At 37.0% G+C, this 26,751-nt stretch overlaps 1 pseudogene; it reads right to left on the bottom strand.

Annotated features, from left to right (window-relative positions):
- Positions 1 to 26,751, bottom strand: part of LOC137005424 (NACHT, LRR and PYD domains-containing protein 12-like) — a 109,047-nt pseudogene that overhangs the window by 46,727 nt on the left and 35,569 nt on the right.

The following is a 26,751-nucleotide window of genomic DNA, read 5'->3' on the forward strand; positions in this document are numbered from 1 at the left end:
CGTCGGCTTGAAGAGGGGTCCAGTCCATCCCCTCAAACACGACCAGAAGCTCCACTGGCACTGGAGTGGGCTCAGCAGAGTTTGGAGAGGACTCCGTAGAGACTGGAGAGGGCGCCGTGGAGACTGGAGAGGGCTCTGAGGTCTTCCTCTTCCTCCTCCTCCACCTTCTGGACCCAGCGGAGGTGTGTGGGTCCAGTGTGACACAATCCGTGATGAAGAGGAGAAGATGAGGGAAGTGAGTGCAGGTGTGGAGACAAGAGGATGATGGGAAATGGAGTTCTGGAGACACAGGATATGTAACAACTATTGCCCTGCAGCATTTAATAATCATAGTAATTGAAGGTGCACTATGTGATTTTCCATCCGCTAGGGGGTGCCTATTCAAAACAAAGGCATGTCTTGACGCCAAATTTGAGCCCAGAATCTTGGGACATGTCTTCACCTCACAGTCGGTGGAAATAAATCGGGATAGGACTTGGGCAGAAATCATGTTCATGTATGCTACTGTTAAATTTAATTAATTTAGTATGAAGCAGTGCAGGACTGAGTGTTGTGGGAGCTAAACGAGGCCATTAGAGCGATTGCGCAACATGTGGCTCAGTGTTTTTCTCGGAGGCATGATAAAACGAGAAAATTAGACATGCTGAGCTATATAACAATAGTTTTCTGTCTATAAATGTAACCAAACAATTGTTCCCTTGTCTATTAAAACATGTAATATATTAAAGCGTCTTTGTTGTCTCCATGGTTTCTACAAAATAAAATGGAAACCGAGGGTAACTCGGGTATGACGCAATTGACAGGCGACTCCTCACACTGTGCCTTGGTTAAAATAGCAATTTTCTCACGATTTACAAATAGTTGGAAACATTTGGAAAAATGTAAATACACAACTGAACAAAATATATAACACTGGCTTAGTGGTTTTTAGATATTTTATTGCAAAAAATTTACATATTTTATCTTTAGTATATTGCATATATAAGCACTTTTTCACACAGGGCCATGTGGGTTTGGATTTTTGTTCATTAATATGTACGCCCCCAACTTTTGCATATGCCAGCCCATATTCAAGGCATTAGACAAGCCAGTATTAATGTCTGGAGCTGTGCACAGCTGAATCATCAGACTTTATGCAGGTAAGCAAGCAGGGACAATAGCAAAAAATAACAGTATGGAGCAATAATAACTGACATGATCCATGATATCATGATATTTTTAGTGATATTTGTAAATTGTCTTTCTAAATGTTTCATTAGCATGTTGCTAATGTACTGTTAAACATTTTTAAATGATGCATCTTCATTCTTTGTAAATCTCTCGAACAGTGTGTAATGTTAGCTTTAGCTCTGTTAGCCGCAGCATCAGATACTATCAAACTCATTCAGAGTCAAATGTAAACATCCAAATAAATACTATACTTACATGATCTAATATGCCGCATGACAAACACTTTGTAAAGATCCATTTTGAGGGTTATATTAGCTGTCTGAACTTTGTTTATGCAATGTATTATAGAGTTGCGAACTTGGGGGCAGAATATTAGATCTCCTACTTCTGTTCTCCCGGTCTTGCACTTTATCTTTAAAGGGGTACTTCACCCCTGGAAAGATGAATGTGTATTTAAAATTGGTCATTTATGTAGTAGTAATGTGAAATTATTTTTGAATTTGGAGCTTTCTAGACTGAGAAAAGGCAGAAAATGTATTTTTGACTAATGTGGATGAAAGACAACAACTCCCAGAATGCACTTGTTTTGCTGCCCTTGCGAGGCCACGCCCAAACCACGCCTATCGGTTACAGGCGGCATTACCAGGAAAATTCAAACAAATAAATCGTGAGTTAGTTCATACATTTACAGCGAAATGGTGCTAAATTGATTTGTTCCTGGATGTACACCCAAAACCAGGAAAGGACAAGTAAGTTTCCATCATTTTCCGATTAAGTTAAAGATTTGGAGCGATGTAAACAGTGGCTGCGGGCCATCAAACACCCAAAGTTTGGAGATGACACCGTTATAGAAAACATAAAAAACCACAGAATATGTAGTCTCCATTTCAAGCACGAGGACTACGAACCAAATATCTTTGCAATGAAGAGAACCATTCTGAAGGACACCGCGATACCATCTATATTCACTTTCCCAGAGGACAAACAGCCTGGGCATCTGGCACTAAGCGTATTCGCCCAGAGGTAAGACTCGCTGATACTAGACTGATAACACAGTAGCCTATATGTAGTGTTGTAGGTAGCAGTAAAACTGCAAACTTAGCAAAGTAACGTTAGATAGACAATTACATATAAGTTGCATATAAGTTGACTGTTATCAAAGTAAAGCCTCTGTTCTGTAAAACTGAGTTTATTTATCTATTTATGCTAACGTTACCACAAAAGCCTGTTGCTGTATTGGTTGAGATGACTGCAGAGACCGATAAATTTGCGAGATGAACCACTGATGTAGTGCAGACAAAATAAAGTTAATTACTGTAAGCTTAAAAATATAATTGACACCCACTTTTGATAAAATCTTTGATCTATGTCCGTGAGTAACCTCAAACACGCATATGTATGGGCGTGGTGAAAAAATGCGGAACTACCTGCTATTACTGGCTGTAGTTTTAAGCCTCTGGCCAAAAAAGCCTCCGATGACGCAAAATGACGATTTTTGCGTCATCGGAGGCTTTTTTACAGAATAAAAATGCATAAATCTCTCATCTCGGGCTGATATGAAGGGGGAAAGCACGCTAATTCGAAAATACTAGTGGTATTCTACTAATACAAAGCTTAATGCTAAATCCTGAAGTAACCCTTTAAGGTAGGTGACGTCCTTCTCCAAGCGAGTAACTGGTATCTTTCAAGTCATCCTCTGTGAAGCTTACTCTAGTTTCCACCTCAACCATTTGTTCAGATAACGTTGACATAGAGGTCAGGGCCATTAGCTTCGGGAGTATTGATAATTGGTTGTGTTTTACATCCTAGGATTCTTCATTAATAATATATCTAGTCAGAGGAGCTCACTAGAGCACATCTTTCCTCACCTTCTGCATCAAGTGACCCCCTATTTATAATGTTTAAGTAAGAAATGTTAATGTTTTAACAGTGATGATTGTTCTCAGTGTTACTTACAGAGCTGATCTAGTTGCTGTAACCACAGGCAGCATCTTCTGAAGAACTTCATCTGCTGTATTTTCTGTGTCACTATTTCAATAAAAAATAAGTTAATTAGTTATGCTAATAATAATATCATAAGTAAATAATACAATACATACCTAACTAAACACCCTCATATACAGGGTATTCATATAAACATATTCAGCCAACACAGATTTGTTTTTTTCTTTTTCTTGTCAATGTTGCAGTGGAAGGTCTTCATTAGTCTTCATTTACACTACAACACTTAGTGTAAGATCAATTTTGACATCAGATTTTTTTGTCCCGTCCATTGCTATGGTTGTCACTATGTCAATCATCCTCCAGTTTCAGTAGTCTCCCACATATTGTTAATGGGATCTTCTCAAATAGAAGGCTGCATCCTAGTGAGGTTGTGTCTTTCCTAGTCCAGTTCTTCTGAGGCTTGTAGACTCGAGTCCTCCTCAGCATTAAACACTAGAATGAGATGCTCTAGTAAGTGTGCATGGCTACGTCACATGTGATCCGGCACCACGATCACAGCACGTAAATACTATTAAAACTTAATTTTGGAAATATACTATGTATTAAAAATCTTTATATGAACTGGCTTTTTTATTAATGCAATACAGTGAATGACAGCCATCTGTGTCTCACAGTGGCTTACATTATTGGCAGTTTAGTGTTCAGTGATTAATTTACAGCAAAACAAAAAAATAGCATTTATGTCTCCATCTCCGAAAACATTATTGTTATCTTACATTTCATAATGACTCATAAGCTCAGTGCTAACTCATTTTTCATCAGTTCTTTTTTGTGAATTGGAATGTGTGCAAAGGATTGTGGGTGATCAAATGACATGAAGAATACACTAGATACATCCTTCAAAATGAGCTGAATTAAAGGATTAGTTCACTTTTAAATAAACTTTTGCTTATAATTTACTCACCCCCATGTCATCCAAGATGTCCATGTCCTTCTTTCTTCAGTCGAAAAGAAATTAAGGTTTTTGATGAAAACATTCCAGGATTTTTCTCCATACAATGGGCTTGAATGGGCACCAGACGGTTCAAGGTCCTAAAGACAGTTTCAGTGCAGCTTCAAAGGGCTTTAAACTATACCAGACGATACCAGACGATGAATAAGGGTCTTATCTAGCGAAACGATCAGTCATTTTAAAATAAATAAATAAATAAATAAGTTTTATAAGCACAAATGTTCTCCTTGCTCTGTTCTCGGATGCGCGTTCTTGACGTCACGTAATACGCAATTACGTTGAAAAGGTCACGCATGACATAGGCGGAAGTACAGATTCGGTGTTTACAACTTGCAAATACTAAGTCAAACGCCGTTTACAAAAAAAGGTAACGTTAAAACAACAATGTCGGACGAGGAGAAGATGAGTTTTTCGCCTGCCCTACCTTTTGAACCGGAATACACAGAGGAAGAAATTAGGCAGATGGAAGAGACTGCTGCGGCGATACACACCTCTCCAGCATCGGGCAGACGAAGATCTAACGAGACGTGGTGGTGGTGCACATGTGGCAAATGCCAACCATTGCCAACAGAGGAAGAATCTAGATGCTGCCACGACTGGACCATTTCAATCCCGCCATTAGAATCAGTCGGTGAGTCCCTGTTTCCATCTCACTGCATTACCGGACAAAATTTCCACCGTTACTGAGCAACAGCATTTTAAGGGGATCGCACACCGGACGCGAAGCTCAGCGCGGAGCCACGTCTTTAAAATTCGAACGCATTGTTTCCTATGAGTGTACACACACCCGCGGCGACATTCGGTGCCTGCCCGCGGCGCCCAGGAAGTTGTTCAAAATCCTGCTGCGCCACAGAGCGCCATGTACATTGTTTACATTAAATATATATTATATTTCCCGTTAATGTACATACAGACTTCACCTTGTGCTGCAAGATGCATCAGTTTTACATTCTTAGTTTAACAGCTTGAATAAAGTCTAAAAATGTATAATAAACGTAGCCTTTTCTTTCTTTTTGCTTTGTTGTGCCATTTGTCCATGTACACTAACATCAGTGCGAAATATTAAAGCATATGTAATGTTTCCCTGTTGACGTAAAACACTCCCATTGTGCAGCTCTTCTATCAGGAGTCGAGTCAAAATTGAGCTCGCGCGTCCGGTGTGTGACCCCCTTTAGAGGTGTTTTTGTTCTGATGGAGAAGGGTATGACAGTCTGATGGTACTGACAACACAGGATGGAAGAACCATTAGTTGTTTTACCTTGTTTTTGTAAACTGAGTGTGTCTCAATCAGCTCCCTAGTTCAGTAGTCAGGGCACTGATCAGGGAATCAGCCACATTCACTTTCATACAGATTCACGAACTAGGGAACTAGGGAGCTGATCGAGACGCAGGGTTAGTATTTGCATGTTCAAGTTGTAAACACCGAATCTGTACTTCCGCCTATGTCATGCGTGACCTTTTCAACGTAATTGCGTATTACGTGACGTCACGAACGATCATCCGAGAACAGAGCAAGGCGAACATTTGTGCTTATAAAACGTAAACTTTTTAAAAAATTTTTAAAATGACTGATCGTTTCGCTAGATAAGACCCTTATTCATCGTCTGGTATCGTCTGGTATAGTTTAAAGCCCTTTGAAGCTGCACTGAAACTGTCTTTAGGACCTTGAACCGTCTGGTGCCCATTCAAGCCCATTGTATGGAGAAAAATCCTGAAATGTTTTCATCAAAAACCTTAATTTCTTTTCGACTGAAGAAAGAAGGACATTGACATCTTGGATGACATGGGGGTGAGTAAATTATAAGCAAAAGTTTATTTAAAAGTGAACTAATCCTTTAAGGATACAAAATGAAAGTTGCCTTTAACGGATCCTTCAAATTCAGACGGTCTTCAGAGGCGCTTAATGACATGGCAGTCAAAATATGCAGCCTTACCAGGACACAGCCTCCATTTGAAAAGCATCTGCTAATTATGTACAGTTTCTCAAAAATCTATCTGTGCCCCTTGATTTAAACACCTCTGATTTCTTTGTTTCTCTTTGTTCATAATGTTTTATACTGTAATGTTTGTACTCAGTGTTACTTACTGATCATTTTTAGCTCCAAATAAACTCTTCAGGTTAAAATGACGTATTGTCCACTCTGAGGTGAGCAACACAAAAACTAAAGCTGACCACTGAGATGAGGAGAGTTTCACATCACGTAATCCTCCATATGTATGAGGTTCAGCTTCGTTCACTAGTGAAAGATCACCCAGTTCATTCAGACAGTGAAACAGATTGATGTATTTATCTGGAGAGGGATTCTCACTGATCTTCTCTTTAATATAGTCAACTGTTTTCTCATTGTTGTGAGATCTGTTTTCCTGTCTGTGTCTTTAGTTCTTGTAAGAGACTCTGATTAGACTCCACTGAAAGACCCAGAAGGAAACGAAGGAAAAGGTCCAGATGCCCATTTTTACTGTCTAAAGCCTCATCCACAGCTGTCTGATGGATATCAGATAGTAAAACTTTGTCTGCATTAGTTGGTCTGGTAATCTGGTCAAACACATTGATGTTCTTGTTTATAAAGGAGAGATGCACATATAGAGCTGCTAGATGTTCCTGAATGCTCAGATGAACAAAGCAGAAGACTTTCCCCTGATACAAGCCCAACTCCTCTCTGAAGATCTGAGAGCACAATCCTGAGTACACTAATGCTTCTGTCACATCAATGCCACACTCTCTCAGGTCTTCCTCATAGAAGATCAGGTTTCTTTTCACAAGCTGTTGATAAGCCAGTTTCCCCAGTTTGAGGATCACATCTTCATCTTTCACTTTCTTCTCATAGTCCTTCTCATGTTTGATGTTGGTCTGAATGATCAAGAAGTGGGTGTACATTTGAGTGAGAGTCTTGGGAATCTCTTCACTCTCTGCTTCACTCAACATCTTCTCTAGAACAGTGGCTGAGATCCAGCAGAACACTGGGATGTGACACATAATAAAGAGGCTCCTTGATGACTTCAGGTGTGAGATGATCCTGTCGGCCAGACGCTGATCACTGATTCTCTTCCTGAAGTATTCCTCCTTCTGTGGGTCACTGAATCCTCGTACCTCTGTCACTCGATGGACACACTCAGAGGGGACGAGATCAGCTGCTGCTGGTCTGGAGGTGATCCAGATGAGAGCAGAGGGAAGCAGATTCCCTAAAATGAGGTTCATCAGCAGCATGTCCACTGAGGCTGATTCAGTCACATCACACAACCTCACATTGCTCTGAAAATCCAGAGACAGACGACACTCATCCAGACCATCAAAGATGAACAAATCTTTATATTTATCACTGGATATTTCCATTTCTTTTGTTTCAGGGAAAAAGACATGGAGAAGATCTGAAAGACTGAGTGTTTTGTTCTTCATCAAGTTGAGTTCTCTGAAAGGAAGTGGAAATATGAGCTGGACGTCCTGATTCTCTTTCCCTTCAGCCCAGTCCAGGATGAACTTCTGCACAGAGACTGTTTTTCCAATGCCAGCGACTCCCTTTGTCAGCACAGTTCTGATGGGTTTGTCTTGTCCAGGTAAAGGTCTAAAGATGTCACTGCATTTGATCGGTGTGTCCTCTGTTTCTGCTCTCCTGGACTGTGTCTCAATCTGTCTCACCTCATGCTCATTATTGATCTCTCCACTTTCACTCTCTGTGATGTAGAGCTCTGTGTAGATCTCATTCAAGAGTGTTGGGTTTCCCTGCTTTGATATTCCCTCAAACAAACACTCAAACTTCTTTATCAGATTTGATCTCAATGTGTTGAGGACTTCAGAAGGTTTAGAGTCATGGCTGTAAGATTAAAATATCAGATTATTACACAATTTAATGTAAACAGCCATGAATTATAAAATTGATTTTTTTTTTTTTTTTTTTTTTTTTTTTTTTGATGTTATGTACACATAACATCATTAGGTTTCTGGAATGTTTCAATTATTAATCATGTGTTTGAATGATGTGTGATGTGCATTGCAGCACCTATAATTAAACAAGAACAAAAGTCCTACATTTTACCTGAAATCATGATACATGCTTTCATTAAAGTCTTGTGGTTGAAACACAGGTGTGTACTTTTTCTTTTTTTCAACTGGGCTGGATGGAAGATTTGACCTTAAATCAGAATGAAGAGGGTAAAGAATCAGACAAACTGATAATGATGTAACACTAAATGTAAAAGTACACACTAAGTATGCTGATATCATTATTATTGATTCAGCCTTGTCAGGTAAGTCAGGCGTCATTTTTTCCTTGTGTTCTTAAGTAAACAAACAAGAAATATGACATCCGTGTAAGCGTCTCAATATTCAATATTCACGGAATAATTGCAAAATAAGAATCTTGGAGTTAGATGGAACTTGGAAGTGAAAGTGAGTTGAATGAAGATGGCTGAACAGTTATAGTGGATGAAAAAGAACAGCAAAACAATACGCAGCTCGGTGATGAAGTTGCTGAATCATTTTCAAGAAGAGATTGGTAATGAAAATCTGTGATAAGCTGTGTGAGTTGCTTTCAATGTTATTGACAAAAGAGGAAAGTTTAGTGGATCTTGACAGAGGCATTGAAAACAAAACTCCCACACGTGATCTGGAGCGAAATATGGAGAAATTTGCCTATTTGAAAACGTATTTGGCTGATGCAGTGGCCTCACTCATGATGCAGCCATCAAATTGTTACAGAACAGATTTGGAAGGAAGGACATTGTTATCAGTGCTCATGTCTAACCTGTTTAATTTGACTCGTGTAAAGAGATTGTCAGATGTAAACAGGTTGAGAAGTTTATATGATGAATGTGAAATTCAAATTCGGAGTTTGGAATCTCTGGGTGTTCCATGTGACATGTATGGCAGTCTTTTGTGCCCTGTATTTTTGCAATTGATGCCAGAGGAGATTGCTTTAGCCTATACTTGCCAGTTGGACTCTTATGGTGAATGGAAAGTACCTGAGCTTATTCATTTTCTACAAAAGTGCAAAGCAGAGAAAGAGCACTTCAACTAACTAGACCAGAAAGTTCAAAAAGGGACAAACAGTTGAGTAATAGATTTTTCACCAAATCTGAGATGACTCATTAACCAAGCCTTGAAAAATTGACAGTGTAATTTGTCGAGATTTTCCTCCAGAATAAAGCTTAGCTTCTCAATGGCTTTTTTGTGACCTTTGAGAATTCTGCTTGCAGGGTAGATTTCCTGAATGATGTCCCTTGAGATGTCACTTGTTGTAAGTGCATACCTCAATGCAGATTCCTCCAGTTCTTCTTTTGTCATGGTTTCCAACTTGATTAGAAAACTAAATCTGTCAGAGACATGGCCAATATTTTTAAACCTGTCACTAAGCTCCTGGATGGCTGTGTCAACAATTACATTAAACACACCACACCTAAAATGCACTTCAGGGTCTTCATCTTCACTGTAATTACCGGTTTCATCATGGAATTTCTTTTGTTTGCGGAGGCGTTTTCTCCGAAACTCTGTGCATCCATTCAATTCACTTGCCATTTTGCGTGCAATGGACATCGATTTTTGAAATCCCTCCTCTCTGTACTGTACAAAGAAGTCTTTTAAAGAATTGATCAGTAATATGGCTGTGTCCAAAGACAACTCTGGTGATTGTAGTGCCTTGCTTACATGTGTTATCTCAGCCAAAATGTCATACCACATTATGAGACACACAAGAAACTCCATGCACCCAACTTCTTCACAGAGCGATTTTGCCTCGGATGCAATTTTTCCATCTTTAGCAACTTTTTCAAGCTTTTCCAAAGCATCAAGAGCTCCTCCAAGCTGAAAGAGCAAGGCTTTAACAGAATCTAGTTTTGCCTCCCATCTGGTGTCACTCAGTGGCTTCAGTGTAATTTCCACAAATTCTTTCAGAATGTCCCATCTCTTGACGGACAAGGAGAAGATCGTATACAACCTCTGAAGAGTGCCATAGAAAGTTAAACATTCTCTGTTTGAAGATTCTGCATCACATAAAATGAGATTGAGGCTGTGGCTGCAGCAGGGAATAAATATTGCCTCTGGGTTTTTCTCCAGGATTAGAGCTTGGACGCCTTTGTGAATCCCACTCATGTTGGAGCCATTGTCATAACTCTGTCCACGACAATTAATTAACTCCAATCCCAAATTCTTCTCAATCACTTCAATTAGTTTCTCTGCTAGGCCCTGGCCAGTTGTGTCCTTCACAGCAGTGAAGCGAACAAATGATTCCTGTACACTTGTTTTTTTTTACTTTCATCTGTGTGGACATATCTTATTATAACAGAGGCCTGCTCCTGTTTTGAAATGTCAGGAGTGCAGTCAAGCTGGACAGCAAAGTATTTTGCTGCTTTAATGCGTGTACAGATTTTGCTGACAATGCATTCAGATATAGACTGCAAAAACTCATTTTGAGTACACCATGACAGGTATGATATTATTTTTTGGAAGATGCTTCTCTTAGATGCTCTGCCATTGTAACATCATAACATGCTAGCAGCTCAATTAAGCCAAGAAAATTGCCATTTTTAGTGCTGTCCAATTGTTCTTTCTTCCCTCTCAGTGGCAAGTTCCTTTCAGCTAAAAAAAGAATGCAGTCAGTCACTCTGGTCAGTACATTCTTCCAGCGGGACTTCTCTGCTGCGTTTACCTTTTGCAATTCACTGTCAATTGTCTTCCCTAACTGCAAGCGAGTTGTCAATTCTTTCCATGAAAGGTAAGCATCTATATGATGGTTACTTGTTTCATGAAGTTGAAGTGTTTTTGAAAGACATTGCCAGTTGTTGTATCCTAGCACCAGCCGTTTGTCACATGTTTTGGCTCCACCAAATAATTTGCATGCAAAGCAATACACTTTATTTGCTTTCTTGGAATACCAACCAGTCTCGCTCAATTCTCTCCCCATTTGATAATAAGCGATAACAATAGGCTTTAGAAAAGCGCCTGTTACTCGCCTCAGATCTAGGATATGGCCCATCAGGACATTTCAAAGGCCCTCTCTCAGTCATGTTTTGCCTAAAAGTGTCAGTAATTTGATGGGGTGCAGGCCAGTCCGATGGGTCCTCTGGGTAAGGTCTTTCCTCTGCTTCCTCCTCTGTTGCATCTCTGCATTCTCTAACTAACTCCTCTCTTCTGATGTCATCCTGAAGATGTGGCTCTCCATCTTTCCTTGCACTAGATTTTTTCAAGACAAACCAATACTTAACTCTGAAATGTCCTAATCTGTAATGTACTTCACAATATCGTGTGTGGCCAGTCCTACCTGTTCTCTTCACTTGCACTGGATACATTTACTTTCTCTCTCTGCTCCTTATCTTCACAACGGAGTAAACAAAATAGATGTTTCACAAACTTTATTCTTTAAGGTTACAATACCTTAATCTGCATATTTCTTGGTATTGTGTAAGTCATAAAATCCTGTCTGGCCCTTCCCTTCCTGTTTTTTTCACCTGCTTTGAACTCATTTTCTGTCATTGCTTTATTGTCCTCCTCATCTTCATGGCTGAGTAAATGAACCAGATATTTCACAATATATATATATATATATATATATATATATATATATATATACCTTAAATTTTCAATCCGAGATATATGTTTCTTGATATTGTTTAAAGTGGTCATGACAAGCTGAATTAAATGTTACTTATTTTTTGACAAATAAGAGGTCAATCCACTATAAAAAACATTTTGTAATTCTGATGCACAAAAAACTGTAACTTACTTTATAAGTGTAAAGTCAGAAAACATATTAAAATGGTAAACCTATGTCATGATGCCTTTAAGTCATAATATACTGTGTGGCAGCTCCTACCTGTTCTCTTCATCTGCTCTTGACTGATTTGCTTTCTCTCTGTACTTTTCATCTTCATAGCTGAGTAAATGGACCAGATATTTCACAATATTTATACTTTAATTCTGCAGTACTCCAATCCACAATATTGGCCCATTCCTACTCATTCAATTATACTCAATTCACATGCTTTGTCATTATCTTTCACCTGCTCTTCGTTGTCCTCTCCATCTTCGTGGCTGAGTAAATATACCATTATGTTATTATTATACCTATAATACACCATTTAACTTTCAGTATAATTATTAACTACCAAAAATGTAAGTGATTAAAACATATAAATATATATATATATATATATATATATATATATATATATATATATATATATATATATATATATATATATTTTTTTTTTTTTTTTTTTAATTTTTTTATTATTAAAGACGTATTAAAGGCCTGATCTACCATATATGTTAGATCAGGCCTTTAATACGTCTTTTTTTTTTATGAACACTCATGTACAAAACATTAAAATGACTGTATTTGCAACAGAAACAGAAAAAAAATGCATGAATAAATTCAAACTGGGTAATTTTTAGAAACTCTGTGTTTTTTCAAGCTGAAAATGCATTGAGAATGTTTTGAGAATCCTGTTTTCACAACAGCTTACAATAGCATCTCGAATACTGTATGAATGAACGTGTAGTGGAATCTATACGCTAGTCCCGTTATGTTTACACAGCAGGGCTGTGCGTTAATTGCGTCCCTGGACATAAAGAGCTGAGAGGAAGGCATGAGCCCAATAACTAGGCTGTGCTTGGTGGTGAGAACCTCAGTTAACATTTTTAACAATCAATGAAAATGTAAACCAAATGCCTAATTTTTCGGAAATAATGATTTGATATTAACAGACGATAATTTGCCCGGCCTCGCCTCGCTGGCAGTGGCAATAACGTTAAATGTTGTTGAACTTCAAGACTTACAGTAATACAAAATGATACGTTAAGCTTACCAATCTCTTTTTATCCACTTTGACATTGCTGTTCTCATTTTAAGACATTGTTTTTCAGTTTATTTTTTTCGTTTTCTGTTCTGCTCCCAAGACAATTTCTCACTTCTGTCCATTTTGCATACGTGACTGTCTAGCAATGGAGGGAACGGAGTAATGTAGGGGGTGTGGGGTCACTTGATTTTTTTTTTTTTAAATGTTAAACAGAAATTGCCTTTTAACAAATATAATTTTCAAATATTTTAAAAGTGTCCATGTGGCGCCCCTATGCATTGCATATACCTCATATACTGCATACCCCATTTTTGCACCCCTGCTCTCTCACACTCATTGAAGCAAAGCATGAGACATCACTTTTTGATTGTCATCAGAACGTGTTTTCAGACCTCACTAACCAGATGTGGAGGGCAGCTGGACATAGTGGTGTTTTAGAGGTAAAAAATTATATAAATACTGTTGGGTTTCTCACACAAACTGATCGTTTCATGTCTTAGGACATCAATGTGTCGTCAAGGGCTACAGGGTTTCATTTGGATTTGTCTGTGCATGTTTTTTTTACTCGTATAGACGAAGTTCCCACTGACATGCATTATATGACTGACAGACAGCAATGGTTGGAGTTAAAAATCATCATTTGTGTTCTACTGAAGAAAAAAGTCACCTGGGGGGTGCCCTGGGGGTAAACAGATAAACATCAAATTTTCATTTTTGGGTGAACTATCCCTTTAAAATGAGTATAGATGAACCTACTTCATCAGGTGGGAGGATGTTGTAACTTTTGTTGCTGAATAATTAGTAAAATGTGCTTTGAACAACTTAGAACATCAGTGGGGAAAGGCATAGTTATCATAACATCATAATATACATCATATACATAATTCACTCACAATATTGCTAAATGTACACAATTTTTCATATCAACAGAAAAATATACTGGTATGGCTACTCTTGAGACTCCCCTGCTTCATAGCATAGTTAATGATATGTTAAAGCATGGTTGGTTGCACGGTAGTGTGTGACGTCAGGAACACCAGCAATTTCAAGAGAAAATACTCAATAATGGTGTTGACTTATGGATTTGCACATGGTTTGTTTGAAAGCATATTGAAAATACTGCATAGACATATAAACAACAATAAAAACCTGATTTTCACCACAGGGGGTCTTTAACAATACAATACATAAAGATTCACACAAGAGCACAAGGGTAATGATTACTGAACTGCAACTTGCAGGATTGGTTCAAATCCAGATCATTACACTGCTGTAATAACAATTTCATAAAAATCAAATACTATAAGCACATCTTTTATAGAAATAATATACCTGAGATCAGGCCATTTTTCTCCACTCTTTAACTTAAGTGGCTCCTTCATAGACCAGCTACTCTTCACAGACACACAGCTGAATTCTGGGTTTGAGCTCTTCTGCTGGACTGAACTGTAACAGAGAACAGAGTCATTTTAAGCCTTTAGATTACTGTGTTTATTCTGTATGATAGGAACCATATTATTGCTTGACAAAAACACATGAGACAAGAGTGAGTAAACACTCAACCTGTGCACTTGAAACAAGAGATAAAACATGGAGCATGACTGTCTGAACACCAACACTGAACCACAACTGAACTCAACAAAAGGAATCGAACACTGCGCTCCACACACACAATGTATCACACAGAAGAAAGAGTTTTACAAAGGATGAGTTATAAAATTGAGCCACAGTTTATGATATTCAAATGAGGTCATTCCTGAAGACAAAGAACCACTTTGGCACCTAAAACTGTAGTGTCAGGATTGGCTGTGACACTCTGAAGGAGAGCCAATCTGAGTGACCGACTACGTGACCCCACCGCTGCTCACCTTTCATTAAAGACACAAAGACTAATGCAGTGGTTCTCAAATGTTTGTGGTCGTGTTAAATATAACAGCGCCTCACAAGTTCAGCTTCTTGTAAGTTAGTCTTCTCACCAGAATGCATGCAATAGCATCTTGTGATTCCGTCCACTGAAGCAATCAATGCTTTTCTATGTTCAGCAACTTCTGTGTTGGGCTTGTTCAGACAGTGACAAGTCAAGAATCTGAAGAACGATTCAGTGTAATTGGCGTTCTGTGCCGCTTTATAAAGGCAGAGCGCCAACTGCTAATAACGCACTTGAATGCTGTTACAATACAATTTTTTTTCCCTGCTAATCCCACATGCCCCACACTTTGAGAACCACTGGACTAATGTGTTGTATTTCCTTTTAGTGTTAGTGTGTCTTAGAATAGTCATTAAAGTTTTGTTTAAGTTCACGTGATGATGTTTGCTGGTTTTATGGTCACAAATTGAGGTCTCTGGTTCAGATACTGTGCCCAGAATATCAATCTGATCAATATTAATTGTTACTGATTATGGGCAGAACAGTGATAATTTATTAGAACTGACAGACAGTTCTATGAGAACATCTATAAGCACATCTTTTACAGAAATGTTATTCTGAGCACCTGAGATCAGGCCGTGTGTCTCCACTCTTAAACTTTAGTGGCTTCTCCATAGATCATTCACTCTTCATAGACACACAGCTGGACTCTGGGTTTGAGCTCTTCTACTGGACTGAACTGTAACAGAGAACAGATTCAGTTTAATCCTTTAGATTACTGCGTTCATTCATTATGAGAGGAAACATTAATATAAACACTAATTATTTATCAAAAACACTTTGAGAAACTTTATGATCTTTTATTTCATTTAATTTTAAAACAAAAAAGGCAAAATTATTATTTTTTTTTTTCTGTAAACTGTTTAATTTTGTGTGTGTCTGATCTGTGATGTAACACAATATTTAACAATTGTTGAAAGTACCTGCATCCTAGAGAAAAATCTCCATCTCTGGATCCTTGTGAATCAGGAGAATCTGATGAGTTTGACCTCCTCCACTGACTCTGAATGAACAAAACATTCAGAAACAAAACTAAATTATTGAATTAAACAATAATTCAATAATCTGAATTTCATAATTTAGCTGAACATATCTCGATTGTGGGAGAAAAAGGATCAATTGACTGTGTAAACTCAAGCTCAGTCATGTTTACACATACGCTCTTAAACTTCTGAAGAATCACCAAACACCAAAGAAACCTTGAAGTAAAAGAAACCCTCTATTAAAGATTAAATATCAAACAAACAATCACTTAAAATGTGTTCCAGAGATTCATATTAATATGAGGAAGTCACCACACATGAACTCACCTTGATCAAACTATTACAAATAGCTTCTCAAATCCTCCAGCTTTAACTTGTCAAAGATACACGGAAATTCCTGCTTAAACTTTGATAAAAGTATTTATTAAACTTTGATGTTCTGTTTTTACGGATCATATTTGTGTTTTACCTGCTTAAAATGTCGACAGATGAACTTCTTTTCACTTAAGTTGCATAGACTGTCAATAGAGGTACACTTACTAGACCATATAACTTTTGCGAGTACATCATGAATCCATCTTCCAGACTGTGTTTTTGTCTTATCCTGAATCATACGATATGCCTGTATTAAGTGTTTATACTCGGACTATATGATGTTAAGTCTATGCTAAATATATAGACTAATGTAATAATCTATAAGCCAAGGCATATTTAATTTCACTCATTCCCTTCATCTTGAAAACAAATGTGTTTCATGTGTCTCAGTGCACTGAAATATTTAATTAAAGTACTTACTATTTTGATGTTTGTTCTCTGTTAATGTATCATGTTTTCTCCTTCATGGCACTTTTCAGTTGAACTAAACTTTGTGTTCAGAAAAGAGTATGTGTTGTCTAACAGGTTTTTCTGGATTTGAAAAATCTTATTTTTGTTAGATGCGTGTAGGTCTTAAAGTGACAGCAGCCTAATAGTAAACATGCTGCCTCGTGTCCTTAAAGGGATAGTTCACCCAAAAAAATTCTGTCATCATTCACTCTTTCTCATGTTGTTCCATACCTGTATTAATTTCTTTCTTCTGCTGAACATTTTGAAGAAAGTTGCTGGTCCCCGCTGACTTCATAGAAAAAATATATTATGGAAGTCAATGGTGACCGGAAACTGTTTAGTTACCCACATTCTTTAAAATAACTTTTAAGTTCAACAGAAGAAAGAAACTCATTCAGGTTTAAAACAACTTGTGAGTGATTAAATGACATCTTGTTACAGGTCCATATGATCTGTTCATTTTATGTCATTATTTAAGTATTTAACTTAATATTGTGTGTTTAGTACATTTATTTTTTATATAAGAAGATACTGTTTATCTTAAGTTATTTTAACTGAGGGGCCCGTAAATAAAATTCTGCTTAGGGCCACATAAAGGAATGGGATGGCCCTGAGGTCGAGTTATTGACTGAATTTTCATTTTGGGGTGGATTAACCTTAAAAATAAAGCATATCTTAAGTGAGTCAGTGTTAAGTGAGTTATTTCAGGCAAAAGACGATCATTTACGCTTTTTACTCTTTCATCACATATAACTGAAGTACAAGGTTATGAGATGTGTTATGCTTGGCTAAAGAATGTGTCTTTAATCTAGATTTTAACTGGGAGAGTGAGTCTGAGCCCCGAACATTATCAAGAAGGCTATTCCAGAGTTTAGGGGTAAGATGCAAAAAAGCTCTGTCCCTTTTAGTGGACTTTGATATGCTGATTAGCCACTCAAAGAATTTCATCAATGCTGAAAACAGCTGCACTGATTAATATTTTTGTGGAAACCATTTTAACAGTTTAAACATTTTTTGTTGTTGTTGTTGTTAAATAGATCCTAAACCTATAAACGTTAGTGTACTCAACTGGGGTCAATAAGATTTTTTTTAAAGAAATTCATATTTTTAATCAGCAAGGATTTATCATACTTTCTGAATATTATGAATATAAAATGTATTTATGATAAAATCAACATTTTCCTATTAGTTAGCCTGAAATGAGCACTTTTTGTGACAGCAACCTCATCATTGAGTGTGACAGTGTTGTGTTTTTTTGCCCAAATTGGCCACTGCTCTAAATCTTTAAGAAATCATGAATAATGTTGAAATAACAAAGATAATTCTCACAAGTAATAGTTTTCTATCTTTAATTGTATAGATGCTCAAAGTCACTTTAGAAACTGAAGCTGAATTTAAGACTCATTATCTGATGATCTCAGACAAAATATGGTGTTACTGAACCTAGAACTAGAGACCTGGACTCCCACGGGACCCAACGAAACAGAGTGCTGTTACGGTACAGATGGCACGGAGGCAGAAGTAAAAGCAAGTAAGGTTGTTTATTGATATTCAGCAATGAGCAGGTGAGTAAATGGTGGATAGAGAGTTCAAATGTGATGATAGGGAATTGATACTGTCCTTGTTGCTTGTAGATGGAAGTCGTGGATGGAGAGATGGAGAATGGCTGACGAGGAACACTCACACACACAGAGGGAGGAACACAGGAGGAAGACTGGAGACGCTGGAGAGACTGGGATAGCTGGTAGCAGGTAAGTAGCAAGTTGGAGTCCTTGAGGTAAGTATACATGAGTCTGTATAACGAACAAGACCGGACAACTACTGTGTGTGTGAGTGTGGGCTATATAGTGCTGGTGATTATGGGGATGATGACGTGCAGGTGGCGGTGATTAGAATTCCGGTGATTGAGTGCGTGGGTATTGCAGGGATGTAACAGGCTTGAGTCGTTAGGCTTGACAAACAAAATTTCACAATATAATTTAGTTACAATTATTAAAGAAGGTGGTAACTCACCCGTGTCTGCTCACAATGTTGTTCAGAAGACTTCTATGATGTCACTTCCTATTAATGACGTCACATAAGTATCAGTTCATTATTTTTATAAGGGGAGAATGGTTTGTGTAATGGGGTTGAGTGGTTACTGAGGTACGGAACTAAATGATGTGATTTTAATAAATAATCATGAATTTACTTAGAAAAAAACATAACCAGCAAAAATGCACAGATGTATATTTATAGGAATGGCAAAATGAATGGACTTTTTTCTTATTTTATTATTCATATCCCAAGTACACTTTCATAGAAGGCCTTGAGGGACATGACAACATAGGTGGTGTCAACTGAACAAAAACTAAATAATTTCTAATATAAAGATCAAATGTATTTCATGTTTTTAAACATTATTAAAGGAGACATTTCAATTAATATAAAAAGCTTTTTAAAAAATAATTTAGTGACCCAATAGATAAAATATACTGAAAAAGGTCAGAGGGTTTCATGGAATGACTCATGTGCTATATTTTGCACAATGGCCAGTAGAATCTGACCTATGAATGTCAAAAACAGTTTAATTCAGATGTTTAGGCACAAAACCGAATACATTTAACTGTATTAGATCAGTTTTGACTTGTTTTCTATTTTAATGATATAAGCTGAAGTATACTACCTGCAGTCTCCAGACAGGATCAGTCTGGTCCTAAAGCAAATGATTGGAAATTAAATAAAAATTTGCTAGAGAATGAATGGTTTAAAAATAAAGCCACTGAAATTATAGGAAAATATTGGAAATGGGCATGTATCTTCAATAAATTTGGTCACAACTGGTAATGAGCTGTAAGTATAGCAGAAATAGCTGTAAGTATAGGAGAAAAAAATTGCTAAAGTAAAAAAAAGACAAAGAAAATTGATTGAAATTAATTGAAGAAATAATGGAATTATCCAGTAAACAAATATTAACAAATTAAGAACCTTTTCCTTGCAATTACAATTAGACACAATTTATGCAGACAATGCTAGAGGTGACTTTATAAGAAGTAGACAGAAGTGGATGGAACAAGGTGAGAAAAAAAACCAAAATATTTATTAGAATAATATTTAGAAAATCATAATAGGGATATATCATCTATACGTAAACTCATGATTAATAATAAAGTGTGTGAAAACAATAGAAGATATTGCTGAATATGTCACCCAGTTTTATAAAAATCTATATACTTCAGACCCTTATGGAGAAACAGATTTATTTTTGAGTAACATTTATGACACAACAAAGAAATTAGATGAAGAATTAAAATTATTTTGTGACAAAGATATTAGTGTAGGCTTGAAAGACAATAAGTGTCCAGGGACCGATGGGTTTACCAGTGAATTCTTTAAGATGTTCAGTGTTCAGTTTTCTCCTCTTTCAGCAGTCATGTTTAAAGAATCCACTGAATGCATTGAACCTCACTCACTGTACGATGTTTAGGAGGTTGTTTCACGATGATCATATTTCATCTGGGACAGCCCAAAATCGTAGTGTGTACCAGGCATCAGATAGAATAAAACTTTTTGTAGACTTTGAGCTTTGTAACTTTGCAGATCTTATACATGTACAAACAGCTACATAATAGAGTAAAGAAAGAGAAAACATAAAGACGCATCATATGAGCCCTTTAATACATTAAAGGTGCAATATGTAATATTTTTGTAGTAAAATATCCCAAAACCCCTAGGCCATTGTTATATATTTTGTTCACTTGAGTACTTACAATATCACAAATGTTTCCAACTATTTGTAAATCGTGAGAAAATTGCAATTTTATCCAAGGCTCTGGGACATGTGAGAAGTCGCCTGTCAATTGCGTCATACCCGCGTTACCCTTGGTTTCTGGTTTTATTTTGTAGAAACCATGGAAACACCAAATACACTCAACACGTTTAGTCTTATTGTTTAAATCAATTTTCTTGATTTTTTTGCGAGTACCATGCTTTACCATGCCTCAGAGAAAACACTATTTTGTGAAGTAGCTAACATAGCATAATCAGATGCTGCTTTATTTTTAGTAACAGTAATACAGAATTTTCTCCATCATACAATATGTTTTAAAATGAATTGAATGCCATTTATCAACACAAGCCATCCAGCATTTAATATGATATTGTAAAATCGATCTATCTTACTGCATTGTGTAACAGTGTCTCACAGCAGCCGCTGAGCGAACGCACAGAGTAACGTTATAACACCATTTTCAACACACTCAAATGTATCTAATATGATAAACAGAGCTGTGTTACCTCATACTCATGACTCATTTTTAGTATATATAAATATGAAAAATTAATCTTTCATTAGTCTTTGTCTCCCTCTGCTGGTACAACACAAACACAAACATATTCAGGCTCTATTTTCTTTGTAACAAATACTGTTTATAGTGTGCCTTCATACAAATAAAATGGTTAATTTCTGAATGAGAAACTGTAATTTGCTGCTCTGAAATAAAAGGTGTTTCACTGCTGCCTCATCATGTCTGTCAGAGGATCATTGAAATCTAAATGTAATCTAAATCTAAATCTAAATCTAAAGTCTTAATTTATAACAGTGAAGTCACTGTATCTTCGGTCTCTGATTCTGTTGACTGTGAGACTCTGTAGTGGATCCTTATTCACCATCAGATGATCATCAGAAGATCAGACTGTCATCTGATACTAGTCAATCCTAAAATAAAACACAAACAGTCACATATGCAGTATGAGACATTACATCTGTCACATCTTTTCATTAGAAAACTTAGCACTGACTAGATAAGCTGTATTAATTCATTCTCTAACATGATAATGTTGCTTCTATATGATGCTCAAAGTCACTTTAGAAACTGAAGCTGAATTTAAGACTCATTATCTGATGAATTTTCATTTTGGGGTGGATTAACCTTAAAAATAAAGCATATCTTAAGTGAGTCAGTGTTAAGTGGGTTATTTCAGGCAAAAGACGATCATTTACGCTTTTTACTCTTTCATCACATATAACTGAAGTACAAGGTTATGCTTGGCTAAAGAATGTGTCTTTAATCTAGATTTTAACTGGGAGAGTGAGTCTGAGCCCCGAACATTATCAAGAAGGCTATTCCAGAGTTTAGGGGTAAAATGCAAAAAAGCTCTGTCCCTTTTAGTGGACTTTGATATGCTGATTAGCCACTCAAAGAATTTCATCAATGCTGAAAACAGCTGCACTGATTAATATTTTTGTGGAAACCATTTTAACAGTTTAAACATTTTTTGTTGTTGTTGTTGTTGTTGTTGTTAAATAGATCCTAAACCTATAAACGTTAGTGTACTCAACTGGGGTCAATAAGATTTTTTTTAAAGAAATTCATATTTTTAATCAGCAAGGATTTATCATACTTTCTGAATATTATTATGAATATAAAATGTATTTATGATAAAATCAACATTTTCCTATTAATTAGCCTGAAATGAGCACTTTTTGTGACAGCAACCTCATCATTGAGTGTGACAGTGTTGTGTTTTTTTGCCCAAATTGGCCACTGCTCTAAATCTTTAAGAAATCATGAATAATGTTGAAATAACAAAGATAATTCTCACAAGTAATAGTTTTCTATCTTTAATTGTATAGATGCTCAAAGTCACTTTAGAAACTGAAGCTGAATTTAAGACTCATTATCTGATGATCTCAGACAAAATATGGTGTTACTGAACCTAGAACTAGAGACCTGGACTCCCACGGGACCCAACGAAACAGAGTGCTGTTACGGTACAGACGGCACGGAGGCAGAAGTAAAAGCAAGTAAGGTTGTTTATTGATATTCAGCAATGAGCAGGTGAGTAAATGGTGGATAGAGAGTTCAAATGTGATGATAGGGAATTGATACTGTCCTTGTTGCTTGTAGATGGAAGTCGTGGTTGGAGAGATGGAGAATGGCTGACGAGGAACACTCACACACACAGAGGGAGGAACACAGGAGGAAGACTGGAGACGCTGGAGAGACTGGGATCGCTGGTAGCAGGTAAGTAGCAAGTTGGAGTCCTTGAGGTAAGTATACATGAGTCTGTATAACGAACGAGACCGGACAACTACTGTGTGTGTGAGTGTGGGCTATATAGTGCTGGTGATTATGGGGATGATGACGTGCAGGTGGCGGTGATTAGAATTCCGGTGATTGAGTGCGTGGGTATTGCAGGGAGGTGGAGCCTGACGTGTCTGTGACAAGTGCGGTGCAGGACAAGATTTGATGGGCGCGTGTGGGGGCATGGGTGGTAAGACGCTCATGTGTGTGGGTTGTGGGAGAATAAAATGATTTGCAGGACTCTCACAAAATAGAAATATCTAAACATAAAATATATAAAAACTAATACATTGTTATTAATATATTGCAGAAAAGCAACAAGAAAAAAATAAATAAAAACGATTTACAGTGGCAAGCATATGCCAGATTCTATTCTATTTATTGTTTGCAGTGTTGAGCAATGGTTTTTATAAAGTTAGAATAAAAAAAAAGACTTTTTAAATCTTATTATTATAACACACAAAGTGTAAACATTATGAAAGATTCATTGTTCATATATTCATTGTGTTGTAAAAAAGCTTTGTGAGATTGCGTTGAAGTGAGATGTCAGCTTTTTCGCCATTATAAAGGGAGCGCTCTTTGCACGCATTCTGCCATATCAAACCATGCACGCTGTAGCTTGATTTTCTGGTAAAACTAACTGTGTTTTGTGAATGCTGATGCTTTAATAACAAATATTTTATCAGAAGCGTTTATGCTGGGATGTTGTATTGACACATAACTTAATATTTCATCTTAATTTCATGGATGTACTGACAAAAATCTATATAGGCTACTTTTATGCAGGAATGTTGCAGGCAGGAGCAGGAACATTTTTTGCAGGAGTGGGCATGACTGAAAAAATCCTTCCCACACAGGTCTCTACATGGAACAATTTACTTTTATTTCTAGTGAGTAAAACAGCCATTTGAACTTTAAATGAAAATATGACAATAAAATTGTTAAAAAATATTGTTACCTAAGTATCTCCAGTTTATGATGTGGATCATCCTTCAGATCTTTTAGCAGCTTCACTCCTGAGTCTCCTAGTTTATTCCCAGACAGATCCAGTTTTCTCAGGTGTGAGGGGTTTGATCTCAGAGCTGAAGCCAGAGCAGCACAACCTTCATCTCTGACACCACAATCCTCCAACCTGTAGAGAACAATGACACTCTTCAGATCAGAGACTTCATTATTTAAAAAAGCACAGATCACCATGTTTGATGTAAGTGAGATTTACCGTGTCATTTGTGTGTGTTTGTGTGAGAGGGAAAGCTTATATAAAAACTTATATAACAAATTATGTATATCACATTAAATAATAAGTAAAGATGATCACAGAAAAGAGATGGATGTGATGGTCATTAAGGATGAGTTTTTGTTCTTCATGTATCAATGTCCTGACTTGTGCTGTCATGATACGATACCTTGAAAAGTATTGATATTCAATACCATAGGGCAGAGGTTCCCAACCACATTCCTGGAAGCCCCCCTTGGAGCAGAGATTGTATATTATAGGGAAATAAGAGGGTCTGTATCTCTTACCATTGGAGAAAGCGTAATGGCTGACATAATCACGTGTGGCACCTCTCAGCCTATTGTGTAATGGCAGAGATGTTAGTTCCCGCTGTTCAAAGCTCTTTCCCTGCGTACCGCCAGTTAGCATTAGCCGATACCCTTTTTTGGCTAAAGTTTGGAGGCTTTCTTTCCAGTGACTTTGGCGACAATGCTCCCTGGTTTTCATGGTGCATTGTGGAACTTTTTAGGGAGCATTTTTGGAGTCTCAACTAATGAGCTTATGATCTGAATCAGGTGTGTTTGATTAAGGAGATATGGAAATGTGCAGTGTTGGAGGGCCTTCAGGATTGTGGATGGGAACCACTCACATAGGGTATTAAAAAATCACTGCATATTCTGGATTAGCCAATCAAAAATTTCTTCTGAAGAGATCACTTTATATGATAAAACTTTTAAGCTTTTTTACATACATAAATGCTGATCAATTTAGCATTTATTAGGCTGCTGTCCCTTTAAGACCTAACACACACACGAATCCAAAATTCTGTTACACATTCTTCCTGAATTGTTTATGACTGTTTTTATGATGGAGCGTCTCAAACTCCATCTCTGAATATGCTGAGAGTTGGGTTGTTTATAAAATTTATCTGGATCACAATGTGTGTCATTTCATCAGATTAGTAAGGTAAATAATTTATTAACCTACACCAGGGGTAGGCAAGTTCGGTCCTAAAGAGCCGCTGTCCTGCAGAGATTAGCTCCAACCCTAATTAAACACACCTGAACAAACTAATCATGTCTTCAGGTTTACTAAGGCTATAGACAGGTAATTTTTTTTTCAGGGTTGGAGCCAAACTCTAGGACCGCGGCTCTCTAGGACCAAACTTTCCAACCCTTGACCTAGACCAACACAAGAGAGTACATCAATATATTTGAAATATGCAAACTGTTCATTGTGATTTTAAAATAAATGTTTAATCTCTGAGTTGAGTTTGCATGTTTTGATGTCCAAATATTCTTCAAGAAATTACAGAGGCTGTAGCATTTCATTAATAAAGAAGTTGACAAATATTAAAAAGTTAAAAAATAAATGTTATGACAGTTTGATTCCCCTGTTCCATTTTGTTACTTTATGAATAAATGAAATTATAAAATTCAGTAACAGTTTCATGTGAGAGTCACATATGATCTTACCACAGTTCCTCCAGTTTACAGTGAGGATTCTCCAGTACAGCAGAGAAGATCTTCACACCTGAGTCTCCTAGATTATTATTAGACAGATCCAGTTCTCTCAGGTGTGAGGGGTTTGATCTCAGAGCTGAAGCCAGAGCAGCACAACCTTCATCTGTAACTCCACACTTACTCAACCTGTAGAGAACAATGACACACTCTTCACTCTCTCAGATCAACAGAGACTTCATTATCAAAAATAAATAATAACAAACTCAAATCACCAAGTTAGAAGATCTTGGTCTGTGTCACAGAGAAAAAAAAAAAAAAACATTATAATAACACACCTGCAGTAAAATTCAAGCAGGAATTATATATTTTTAAATGTATGATCATAATTTGTGCAGTATCTCTTTTTTAGACGATTAAACATGTCAGTGAGTTTTACTGTTATTCTAAGATAGGGCTGGATGATTATGACTTAAAATCAAATAATCTCGATTAATTGAACATTTGACCTTGATTACGATTAATGAATGTTTATTTTGTTTTTGTTTTACCCTTATAGTTCACTGACAATGTTTGTACTGTAAATATGCTTGACTATTAAAAGGTGGAATATTTTTTTCCTAATGAAAACGTGCTCCAACTTAACAGCTCACTTTCAGCAGTTATTATGTCTATGGGACGATAAATTAGCACAGTACCAGTACATTTATTTTAATGCATGAGAGAGCGATTGTGTGTGAATTAGTCATACCATCTCTCTATTAATTGTGAAGCTGTAATTACGTAAATTACTCACCCTCATGTAGGACAACAACAATGCAGGCACTCTCTGCAGGCATTCCATACCCATAAGACCTTTGTTCATCTTCGAAACACAAATAAAGATATTTTGATAAAATCCAATGGCTCATTGAAGCCTCCTTTGACAGCATGTTATTTTATACTTTCAATGGCCAGAAAGGCAGTAAAGGCATATTTAAGACAGTTCATGTGACTACAGTGGTTCAACCTTAATTTTATGAAGCAACGAGAATACTTTTTGTGCACCAAAAAACAAGATAACAAATTTGTTCCACAATTTCGTCTCTTCCGTATCAGTCCCTGATGCTCATTGGAGACTGATACTGAAGAGATGAAATTGTGGAATAAAGTCGTTATTTTGTTTTTGTAATTTGTGCTCCAAAGATGAGCGTAGGTCTTACGGGTGTAGAATGACATGAGGGTGAATAATTAATTACAAAATTTTCATTTTTGGGTGAACTAACCCTTTAAATGTGTGGATGGCTGTGAGCAGAAGAGAGGGAGTGGGTGGGGCAGGACAGGGGAGAAAGAGGGGGACGAGCATCTGTCATCTGTCAG

The sequence above is a fragment of the Chanodichthys erythropterus genome, chromosome 17, assembly GCF_024489055.1.
Source record: "Chanodichthys erythropterus isolate Z2021 chromosome 17, ASM2448905v1, whole genome shotgun sequence".
NCBI lineage: Eukaryota > Metazoa > Chordata > Actinopteri > Cypriniformes > Xenocyprididae > Chanodichthys > Chanodichthys erythropterus.